Source organism: Mustela nigripes, chromosome X, assembly GCF_022355385.1.
Source record: "Mustela nigripes isolate SB6536 chromosome X, MUSNIG.SB6536, whole genome shotgun sequence".
Lineage (NCBI taxonomy): Eukaryota > Metazoa > Chordata > Mammalia > Carnivora > Mustelidae > Mustela > Mustela nigripes.
This window is the reverse complement of record NC_081575.1, coordinates 81526738-81537896: the sequence shown is the minus strand read 5'-3', so window position 1 is coordinate 81537896 and position 11159 is coordinate 81526738. Positions and strand designations below refer to the sequence as shown.

The following is an 11159-nucleotide window of genomic DNA, read 5'->3' as shown; positions in this document are numbered from 1 at the left end:
GGGGGGGGGGGGGGGGGGGGGGGGGGGGTGAGGAGGATGGTTCACGCGATATCTGCAAAGAAGCTTCCTTGATCACACCACTAGGGGGACTACAGGAGGTAGGGAGGAACAGTCCAAGTTGGAACCGTCCTCCCAGGTAATACCCCTTCAGGAGGTAGAGATGGAACAGTCAGATCTGGGAGGTACCACTGGGTAGGGGGCGTCTATTCTGGAACAAACCATTGTGTGGGCTGGAGAGGCCCTAAGGGCTGCTACCACCCCCACACAAGGGGATTGCGCACAAGCCCCCGATGGAGGCAGGAGTGGCACTTCCTTGACCGTCCGCAGCCCCCGCTCATTCTCCCGGTTCCCAGCCAAGTCCCAGGTAAGCACCGTTACACGACCGAGACCCCCACCTTTCCCAGGCTTCCGTCGCAGCTTCTTCGGCCCCGCCCTTCTTGGTTCCTTGACTTTGAATCGGTGGCTTGCGCGTGCAGGGCCTAGCGATTGGATCCCAGGAGAAGGGAGCGGGCCCCAAGGCTCGTTTTGGGATCTCATTGGTCAGCTCGAGCTTTCGCCAATCCCACGGTTCTCCGGTGCGCAGAAGGGACGTCAGCCCCACCCCGGTCGCGCGCCCAGCTCCACTGGGCGCAGGCGCGGTGGATGCTTGACAGGAGTTCGAAGCCTACGGTAGTGGGGCTTTCGTGATGGTGAGCAAGTTCGAATCCCGTCTCCGTGCATCAGTGTGTTAACTTGTCAAAGGGACTGAAGGTGGTAGTCCTGAAGCCAAATTCAGAGATTACTGGCTCATAGCTATGCTCTGTCTCTTAGTGCAACGGTGTTGGGAGCTGACTTCGTGTGTTCCCCGCTCATCCTAAACTCAGTCACAAGCCCAGCAGGTGCGCGTCCCGTCGCACTTTTTCTTGCAGCGCTTCCATTCATTCGTTCTCTCCACTGCTAAAATTGCATTCGTTGGATTTGGGATTTAGGGAAATTTCACAGAACTCACTTTATTAAGCAGAAATCCTGCCTGGTCGACTATCCAGGACCACAGAACAGGGCTCCTTAGAGGAGCCCGGGCCCTCAGCAGTTGGTGCTTTCGGGATTGGATATCCCCCCACGTGGGTTTTCCTTTTGCTGTTAATTCCAGAAATACGTTAAGGACCTGAAACCAGGTTTATCTTGAAACACACTGCAATCCAGTATTATTTTTTAAAAAGATTTTATTTATTTATTTGTCAGAGAGAGAGGGAGAACAAGCAGGGGGAGCAGCAGACAGAGGGAGAAGCAGGCTCCCCGCTGAGCAACGAACCCAGTGGGGGACTTGATCCCAGGACCCTAGGATCATGGCTGGAGCCAAAGGCAGATGTGTAACGACTGAGCCACCCAGGCATCCCTGCAATCTAGTTTTAAAACTAAATATTATTTTTTTTTTGGTGGGCAGCAAAGTTTATTGAGCGATAATATAAAGCTCCGGAAGAAGGAGGGGACCTGAGAGAGTTGCCTACCACATTAATTTTATCTAAAGGCAACACTTGTGTTCACAACATTATATTTCCAACATTTCCTCTTGTGATGCATAATAAAGTGGGGGAGGCTATATAGTCATAAATAGAAGTAAAGTGAAAGTATGGGATAAAAAGGCAAACTCTAAAAGTGTACGTGAGCATATGCGAATGGACCGAACTCTTGATCAAATTGATAACTCACAGAGAGAGTATTCTTCCAGATAACTTTCTTTGGTTGTGTTAATATGGGTCATCACACAGAGGAAGGGCTCCATTTGCCCAGCCTTCAGTATACAATTTTGTTTTCTTTCTGTCAAGATTTCTGAATGCTTCCTGTTTGTTTTAATCAGGATGCTGTCGTTTACCAGAAGCTCGTTTCTCTAGGACAAGGGCAGACTGGGAAGAGAGTCTGTTTACATCTGTTGTCTGAAATTGCCTAGGAATACAAGAGTCAGAACTCAAAGAACTTGGCAAGAAGTTTGTCTGGAGCTGACTCACTCTCGTCTCAGGTCCCCTCACCATTCCAGCCCTTGAAGTAGACCAGGTCAGGCTAGCTGCTGTGGGCCATGACCCCAGTGTGGTGCTTGTCATTAGCTCCTTCTTAGAATTCCACTCTGATCTCTCTCTTTCTATATCAGAATGACTGCTGAAAAGCCATTATTTATGTAACTGCCTCTACTTACGACTGTCTTCCCTATGGACTCTAACATGGCTCTAAGACCCCCACGCTGTGGTGCTGGGTGGCTCAGTGGCTAAGCATCTGCTTTCAGCTCAGGTCATGATCTCAGGGTCCTGGGATGGAGACCTGCATTGCGTGCGTTCCCTGCTCAGTGGGAAGCCTGCTTCTCCCTCTCCAACTCCCTCTGCTTGTGTTCCCTGTCTTGCTGTATCTCTCTCTGTCAAATAAATAAATAAAATCTTTAAAAATAAAAAAGTGAAATCCCCACATTATACTCCTCTTCTGGAGAATGCATAGGAACGGGACTGTTAATAGCTGCCCAGACAAACCCCAAAGCCAAAAGCCAACACACCTGCTGGGATTTTGAATGGATTGTGTTGAATCTATAGAGCAGTCTGGGTAGAATTAATATCTTAACAATACTGAGTCTTCTGATCTATAAACATGGTATACCTGGCTACTTATTTATGTCTTTCATTTTTCTCAGCAATGTTTTGTAGTTTTCTGTGTCTAAGTTTTACATATCTTTTGTCAGAGTTATACCCGAGTATTTTCTATTTTTGATGCTACTGTGAGTAGAATTGTTTTCTTAATTTCATTTTCCAATTTGCCAAAATTTTGTTTAGAATTTTTCATTTCGTTAACTTTTTTTTTTTATAGCTTCTATTGTATTTGCTACATGGATGGTCATATAGGTGATCGTAATAACTTTTTACTTTTTATTTTCCAATATGGATGCCTTTTATTTCTTTTTCTTACCTGACTGCAGTGGCTCCGACTTCTAGTACAGTATTGGATAGAAGTGATGAGAGCGGAAATCCCTGTCCTGTTTCTCAGGTCAGAGAGAAAGCATTCAATCTTTCACCATTAAGTATGGTGTTAGCTGTGATTTTCCACAGACGCCTGTTATCAGGCTGAGTAATGTTTCTTCTGTCCCTTGTTCGCTGAGAGGTTTTATCAGAAATCAATGCTGAAGTTTTAAAAATGCTTTCTTCTACCTCTGTTGAAATGATCATATCATTTTTTTTCTTTTTGTTTGTTAGCATGGTGAAAGAGCATAGGTTTTCAGATGTTAAACCTGCCCTGCACCCCTGGATAAAACCCTAGCTCCATGGTGTGTTATCCTTTTACTATAGTGTTGTATTTGGTATGATAAAATTTTTAGATTTTGTGTCTGTGATTACAAAAACATGGGTCTGTAGTTTTCTTGTCTAATGTCTTCGTCTGATTTTTGTGTCAGGCTGTAATGCCAGCCTCATAGAATGAGTTGGGAAGTATTTTCTCCTCTTCGGTTTTAAAGAATCTACGTAGAATTGGTATTTTCCCCCTTAAGTATGTGGTAGAATTTGCCAGTGAAGCCATCTAGTTATTTCTTTTTTAAAGATTTTATTATTTTTTAAAAGATTATTTATTTATTTATTTGACACAGAGAGAGAGAGAGAGATCACAAGTAGGCAGAGAGGCAGGCAGAGAGAGAAGGGGAAGCAGGCTCCCCGCTGAGCAGAGAGCCCAATGTGGGGATGGATCCCAGGACCCTGGGATCATGACCTGAGCCGAAGGCAGAGGCTTAACCCACTGAGCCACCTAGGTGGCCCAAGATTTTATTATTTTTAAGTTATCTCTATACCCAAGGTGGACCTTGAACTTATGACCCCAAGATCAAGAGTCCCTTGCTCTTCCCTACTGAGCCAGCCAGCTGCCCCCTCCCCTTAAGTATTTAGTAGGATTCGCCAATGAAGCTATCTAGTTACCTATTCCTTTTTGAGTGAGCTTGGGTAATTTTTTCTTTTGATGAAATTGTCCATTTTATCTAAATTGTTGGATTTATTAGTGCAAAGTTGTTCATATTTCCTTAGTCATCCTTCTAATACCCATAGAACCAATAGTGCTATCACGTCGGTCATTCCTGACAGTGCTCATTTGTGCTGTTCGATCTGGTAATTCATCATTGACTTTGGCCTCGTACCTGACTTGCCCCAAAGAAGAGGCTCCACACGCAGTCCTGTAAACTTGCCTGCAGATTAGCTCTCGAGTCACTCTGATCATCTGTCTCTCTGATCATCTTGGCCCTTCGCAGTGTGAATGGAACAGCCTACTCTTCTTATGCTTCCTAAATTCCTAAACTCCTTCATCCTTTCATTCCTGCTAGAGTTTGGGCTCTCTTAAAGCAAGAAAAAGCGTTGACACCCCCCTCTTTTTTTGGCATCCCTCTGGGTGCAGTGCGACACAGAGCTGGGTACACAGTAGGTACACAATGCGTAAGTGAGGACTGATCATCCCCGCCTATAATAAACATTTGGGGTTTTATTTTGACATAACTTCATTAACATCCAAGCTGGAGCTTTTCCCTCCATAAAAAGCTTCCTGTTTCACAGGAGCTGCAATTATTCACAAAGACTGTTATGGAGTGTGAACTGATTTAACTGAAGTCATCACGGTTGCTGAGTGAGAACCACAGAGTTCAGGAGAATTTCAGAGATGACACTATTTCACTTTGAGGGGTGTGGATACAGGGTCCAGGACTGAGAACCAGACTGCAGCTTTACGTAAGCCCAGCTGAGGAAGTAAAAAATTCAGCTTCCCTCCTGACTGTTTGAGCTGGGCATTGGACTGTGTCCCAACCTTCAGAGATCTCTGGTTTCTGAGAAGAGGAGCCTTTTTGAGGTGAGGAGAAGAGACCTCTGTGACACCTGCTCTTGGATTCAGTCAGGGACCCTCTGAAGAACCCTCGGGCTGAGGGATGGGCTGCTGTTTCAGAGCCCACAGTAAAGCAGGAACTTCTGGTTCCAGTTGCTTCTTGCCAAAGCCTCAAGACACTTGAAATAGGTGGGAGGCTGGCACGCAAAAGAAAAGAGATTTTGTGTAGCTTAGAGCATAGCATTGAACAAATTGCAGAATCGGCAGCCACACAGGAAGGGGGTGCTGGTATCCCAGTGATGTCCCTAAAGCCTTGACCCACTGGCAACATGCCAGGCATCCATTTGGTATGGTTGTGGGGAGGAAAAGAGGCATCTGTCACCCTCTTCCCCCTCCAGCAGGGATAACCCATCGCAGGCCAGCACTCTGAGGTCACCGTTTGATCATTTCCACAACCAGGGCTCTGGGAGGACAGATTTGGTTGGGGCTTTTGAGCCGGTCCTTGAAATGAGTTTGTGCACAGGGTCTCAGGATGAATAACCAAGCGGTCAAGGGGGGCAGTATTGACTTCCCGGAGGAGGGGTATTGGCGGCTCCGGGAGGCGTTAGCCTAGCTAATTCACCGTGAACCATCTCCCTTTCATTCAGTTATTCATTTTTTAAAAAGGTTTTATGTATTTATTTGACACACACACACCCACAGAGGGCACAAGCAAGGGGAGTGGCACAGGGAGTGGGAGTAGCAGGCATCCAGCTGAGCAAGGAGCCCAATGCGGGACTCTGTCCCAGGACATTGGATCATGACCTGAGCCAAAGGCAGATGCCTAAGTGAGCCACCCAGGTGCCCCTAAAGTATAGGTGATTTGATGAGTTTTGGCATATACATACACCTGTGAAAGCAGCTCTACAATCGAGATAGTGAACGTATGCATCTCCCCCAACAGTTTCCTTATCCTCCTTTGGAATTCCTCCCTCCCAGCCTTTGCTCCTACTGTCCTATCCCCACGAAACCACTGTCTGCTCTTTGTTTGTATTTCCTAGAATTTTATATAAATGGGATCATACTGTATATATTCTTTCTCATCTGGCTTCGTTCGCTCAGCATAATTATTTTTAGATTTATCCTTGTTGTTGCTGTGATGTGCTAATTCCATAGCCCTATCTAGCAAGTCTCAAGTTTCCAATTTTACACTCTCATTCCTTTGGCTAAAGGCTCTGATAACATTTATAACACACACACCCTTGGGCTATGTAAAATTTAGACATTATCAGCCATCCAGGTGAAGATCATGTCAGATCTTTGTTTTTGGAGAAGTGGTTGTGTTAGAAGTGTGATAGGGGTAAGGTGAAAAGAACAAGGCTTCTAGGCATATGAGAAGTGTCCCTGACGGAAACCAGTAAAACAGGGAAGGGAGGCTGACTCCTGAAAACAAACGTTTCCTTCCAGCCTCCCAATGTTGTATGTATTTGCAAAACACTGTAAAGTGCAATAGAATAAGGTGTGCCCAGAGGTACCTGGGTGGCTCAGTCGGTTAGGTGTCTGCTTTCAGCTCTGGTTATGATCTCAGGGTCCTGGGATCAAGCCCTGCCACCAGCTCCCTGCTCAGTGGGGAATCTGCTTCTGCCCTCTCTCTGCCCTTCCCCCTACTTGTGCGCTCTCTCCCCCTCTCTCTCACACAAATAAATAAATAAATAAATAAGATCTTTAAAAAACAAACAAACAGGGGCCCCCGGGTGGCTCAGTGGTTAAGCGTCTGCGTTAGGCTCAGGTCATGATCCCAGTATCCTGGGGTCGAGCCCCCACATCAGGCTCCCTGCTCAGCGGGAAGCCTGCTTCTCCTTCTCCAGCTCCCTGCTGCTTGTGTTCCCTCTCTCGCTGTCTTTCTCTCTCTGTCAAATAAATAATTAAATAAAATCTTGAAAAACAATCAAACAAATAAAAAAACAAGGTGTGCCTGTAGAGGGCTGGCCCTGTGGCTTTCCTCAGCTTACTTTAACTTGCCTGTCACAAAATTTTTCCGTAGGCACTGGCCTTCATTTGGTGAATAACTTGTCCGGCCTTGCCACTTCCTCTAGCTTTTTTTTTTTTTTAAACATTTTTTTTAAGATTTTATTTATTTGTCAGAAAGAGAGAGAGAGAAAGCATACAAGGAAGCAGAGAGGCAGGCAGAGGCAGAGAGAGAGAGGCAGGCTCCCTGCTGAGCAAGGAACCCGATGCGGGACTCGATCCCAGGACCCTGGGATCATGACCTGAGCCGAAGGCAGTGGTTTAACCCACTGAGCCACCCAGGCGTCCCTTCCTCTAGCTTTATAATGCATCTTTTGTATGAATATATATCGCTAAATACACTTGCTGGCTCATGCATGCATTTCATGTAAGGTCTCTTTTGAAAGCATAGATTTAACTTCTCTAGACTATAACATAGGGATGTTTCCTTACTTTCTAAATTAGGTACTTTAGTTAGAATGTTAAGATCTCCATTTTGTAGAATGATAACTATCTTGAAAAACTGTTGCATAACTATTTTCAAGAGCTCTGACTAATCCTGAAGAGGTTTCCAACCATTATGAGAGGGGAGAAGCTGATCACTGCTATAAACATGAATTCATGCATCCTAATGGCTGCTTTACCCCTGAGAGGCCAGTTGCAAAACATGTAAGGCAACTCCTGAGCCCCATAGGTATTTGGGGGTGAGGGTCGGTAACAAATGCCATAAAAGAGCAACAACAACAAACCCTGATGAGAGTACTAAGAACAGTCATTTTAATTTAATTATATTTTTAAGGATTTTATTTATTTGAGAGCATGCGTGTGCACACACGTGCACACGTGCACAAGTGAAAGAGAGAGAGAGAGCACAAGTAGGGTGAAGGTCAGAGGGGGAAGCTGACTCCCTGATGAGCAGGGAGCTTGATGTGGGACTCGATCTTGGGACTCTGGGATCCTACTCTGAGCCAAAGGCAGATGCTTAATGACCGCGACTCCCAGGTGCTCCCGGTCATTTTTTTTTTTTTTAAAGATTTTATTTATTTATTTATTTGACAGAGAGAAATCACAAGTACACTGAGAGGCAGGCAGAGAGAGAGAGAAGGAAGCAGGCTCCATGCTGAGCAGAGAGCCCCATGCGGGACTCGATCCCAGGACCCTGAGATCATGACCTGAGCCAAAGGCAGCGGCCTAACCCACTGAGCCACACAGGCGCCCCCTGGTCATTTTTATTTTAAAGCACTTTCACCCTTGATCAGGGTGTCTCAGCCAAGTCTCTATTGACATTTGGGGCCGGATATTTCCTTGTTGTGGGGCCTTGTCCTGTGCTTTGTAGGATGTTAGTAGCATCCCCGACCTCTAGCCACCAGAGGCCAGGAGCACCTCCCCAGGTTGTGAACAATCAAAACTGTCTCTAGATATTGCCGAATGGCACCTGGGGGACAAAATCAACCCCTTGCTGTCCACTGAGAACCACTGCCCTAGAGTAAGAGGTTCTAAAAATTTAAATTGGAAAATAAAAAAGACAGCTTTACTAAGATGTAATGCACATACCACACAATTCACCTTTGAAAAGTGGTTTTTAAATGTATTTACAAGGTCAAGCAACTGTTACTGCAATCTAATTTTAGACCAATTTTGTCCCCTCTGAAAGAACTTAATGCCTATTAGAAGTCAGCTCTTATTCCCCACCAACCCAGGCAACCACTAATCTACTTTCTGTTTCTATGGACTTGCCTGTTCTGAACATTTCATATAAATGGGATCATACAACTTGTGATTTTTGTGACTGATTTCTCTCATAATGCTTTCAAGGTTCACCTACTTTTTAGCATGTATCAGTACTCCATTCTTTTTAAAGGCTGAATAATATTCCATTGCATAGATAAACCACATTTGGTTTATCCATTTATCAGTTATTGGCCATTTGGTGTGCACCTACCTTTGGGCTATTTTTTTTTTTTTTACTATTTTTGGATTTTATTTATATTCAAGTTAGTTAACATATAGTATGTTATTAGTTTCAGGGGTAGAATTTAGTGATTCATCACTTGCATAGAACATCCATCACTCATTATAACAAGTGCCCATCACCCATTTACCCCATCCCCCCACCGACCTCCCCTCCAGCAACCCAGTTTGTTTCCTAGAGTTAAGGGTCTCTTATGGTTTGCCTCTGTCTTGGTTTTTATCTTATTTTATTTCTTCCTTCCCTTCCTTGTGTTCATCACTTTTGTTTCTTAAATTCCACATATGAATGAAATCATATGGTATTTGTCTTTCTCTAACATATTTTGCTTAACATAATACACTCTAGTTTCATCTACATCACACAAATGGCAAGATTTCATTCTTTTGATGGCTGAGTAATATTCCATTGTGTGTATTTATATGTATATATATTCCATATACCACCTCTATACATATATACCGTATATGTAATGGAATATAATATACACACATACACATACACACCCCCCTCCCCACATATCACATCTTCTTTATCCATTCATCAGTCAGTGGACATCTGGGCTCCGTCTATAATTTGACTATTGTGGACATTGCTTCTATAAACATTGGGGTGCTTGTGCCCCTTCAGATCACTCTGTTTGTATCCTTTGGATAAATACCTAGTAGTGTAATTGCTGACTTGTAGGGTAACTCTATTTTTAAATTTAAAAAAAATTTTTTTTGAAAGATTTTATTTATTTGACAGACAGAGATCACAAGCAGGCAGAGAGGCAGTCAGAGAGAGAGGAGGAACAGGCTCCATGCCAAGCAGAGAGCCCTATGCGGGGCTCGATCCCAGGACTCCGGGATCATGACCCGAGCCGAAGGCAGAGGCTTCAACCCACTGAGCCACCCAGGCACCCCTATTTTTAACTTTTTGAGGAACCTCCATACTGTTTTCCAGAGTGGCTGCACCAGCTTGCATTCCCACCAACAGTGGAAGAGGGTTCCCCTTTCTCTGCATCCTGGCCAACATCTGTTGCTTCCTGACTGGTTAATTTTAGCCATTCCGACTGCTCTGAGGTGACATAGCATTGTGGTTTTGATTTGTATTTCCCTGATGATGAGTGATATGGAACATTTTTTCATGCGTCTCTTGGCCATCTGGATGTCTTCTTTGGAAAAGTGTCTCCACAGAACACTGGTGTGGGGAGAGAGGAGGTGCGGGGCAGAGTTCCTGGGGACACAGCCTGCATTTCTGTGCCTCAGAGATTTCTAAGACCTTTCAACAAATTAAAAAAAAATGAATGATTATTAGCTAATCTTACAACTTTAATCAAAAAGGAGGAAAGCAGTCTCTTCCTTTGTGCTGCCTGTGGAGATGGCAGCCGTCTCCTACTTGGTATCATGGCTGCCCTCAGAACCCTTGTGAAGCCCAAGATCATTAAAAAGGGGACCAAGCATGATCTCAGGGTTCTGGGATCAAGCCCTGCATTGGGCTCTCTGCTCAATGGGGAGCCTGCTTCCCCCTCACTTCTGCCTCCCTCTCTGCCTACTTGTGATCTCTCTCTCTCTCTGTGTCAAATAAGTAAATAAATAAATAAATAAAATCTATTTTAAAAAGATTTTATTTTTAAGTAATCTCTACACTCAACATGGGGCTCAAACTTACAACAACAACAACATCAACAACAAAAAGAGGACCAAAGAGTTCATCCGGCACCAGTCAGACCGATAGGTCAATATTAAGCGCAACTGGTGGAAACTCAGAGGCATTGACAATAGGGCACAGAAGAATCAAGGGCCTGACCTTGATGCCCAACATCAGTTACAGAAGCAACAAGAAAGCAGAGCACACACTGCCCAGTGGCTTCCAGAAATTCCTAATCTATCTCAGGTGCTGCTGATGTGCAACAAATCTTACTGTGCCGAGGCTGCTCACAATGTCTCCTCCAAGAACCACCAAGCCACTGTGGAAAGAGTAGCCCAGCTGTCCATCAGCATCACCAATTCCAATGCCACACTGCACAGTGAAGAAATGAATAGATAGCTCATGTGCATCTCATATTTGTGTTAATAAAACCATAAAACTACCAAAAAAATGGAGAAAAGCACGAAACAGTTTGGCAGTTGCTGTGTGCTTATTTGTGTCTAGGGCATCTTTATGTTTTGTCTCCCAAATTAAAACTTTATTCTTTATCTCTTCCAGGCCTCATGTTTCGACTTGCATGCATGAGTTGTTTTTTTTTGTTTGTTTGTTTGTTTTTTATTAATTTTTTATTTTTTATAAACATATATTTTTATCCCCAGGGGTACAGGTCTGTGAATCACCAGGTTTATACACTTCACAGCACTCACCCAAGCACATACCCTCCCCAATGTCCATAATCCCACCCCCTTCTCCCAAACCCCCTCCCCCC

At 44.4% G+C, this 11159-nt stretch overlaps 1 protein-coding gene across 7 annotated transcripts in view; it reads left to right on the top strand.

The window, feature by feature from the left end:
• The first annotated feature begins 81 nt into the window (after positions 1-81).
• The window catches only part of PAGE4 (PAGE family member 4), a 151821-nt gene continuing 140743 nt past the window's right edge, over positions 82-11159 (top strand). For 6 of the 7 annotated variants that reach the window (XR_009401266.1, XR_009401267.1, XR_009401268.1 and 3 more), the window contains exon 1: positions 82-364. The gene's annotated coding sequence lies outside the window, so the exon portion shown is untranslated. Of the gene's footprint in view, positions 365-634; positions 690-11159 lie in introns of those variants that run through there. The other variant, XR_009401269.1, reaches the window with a different exon arrangement.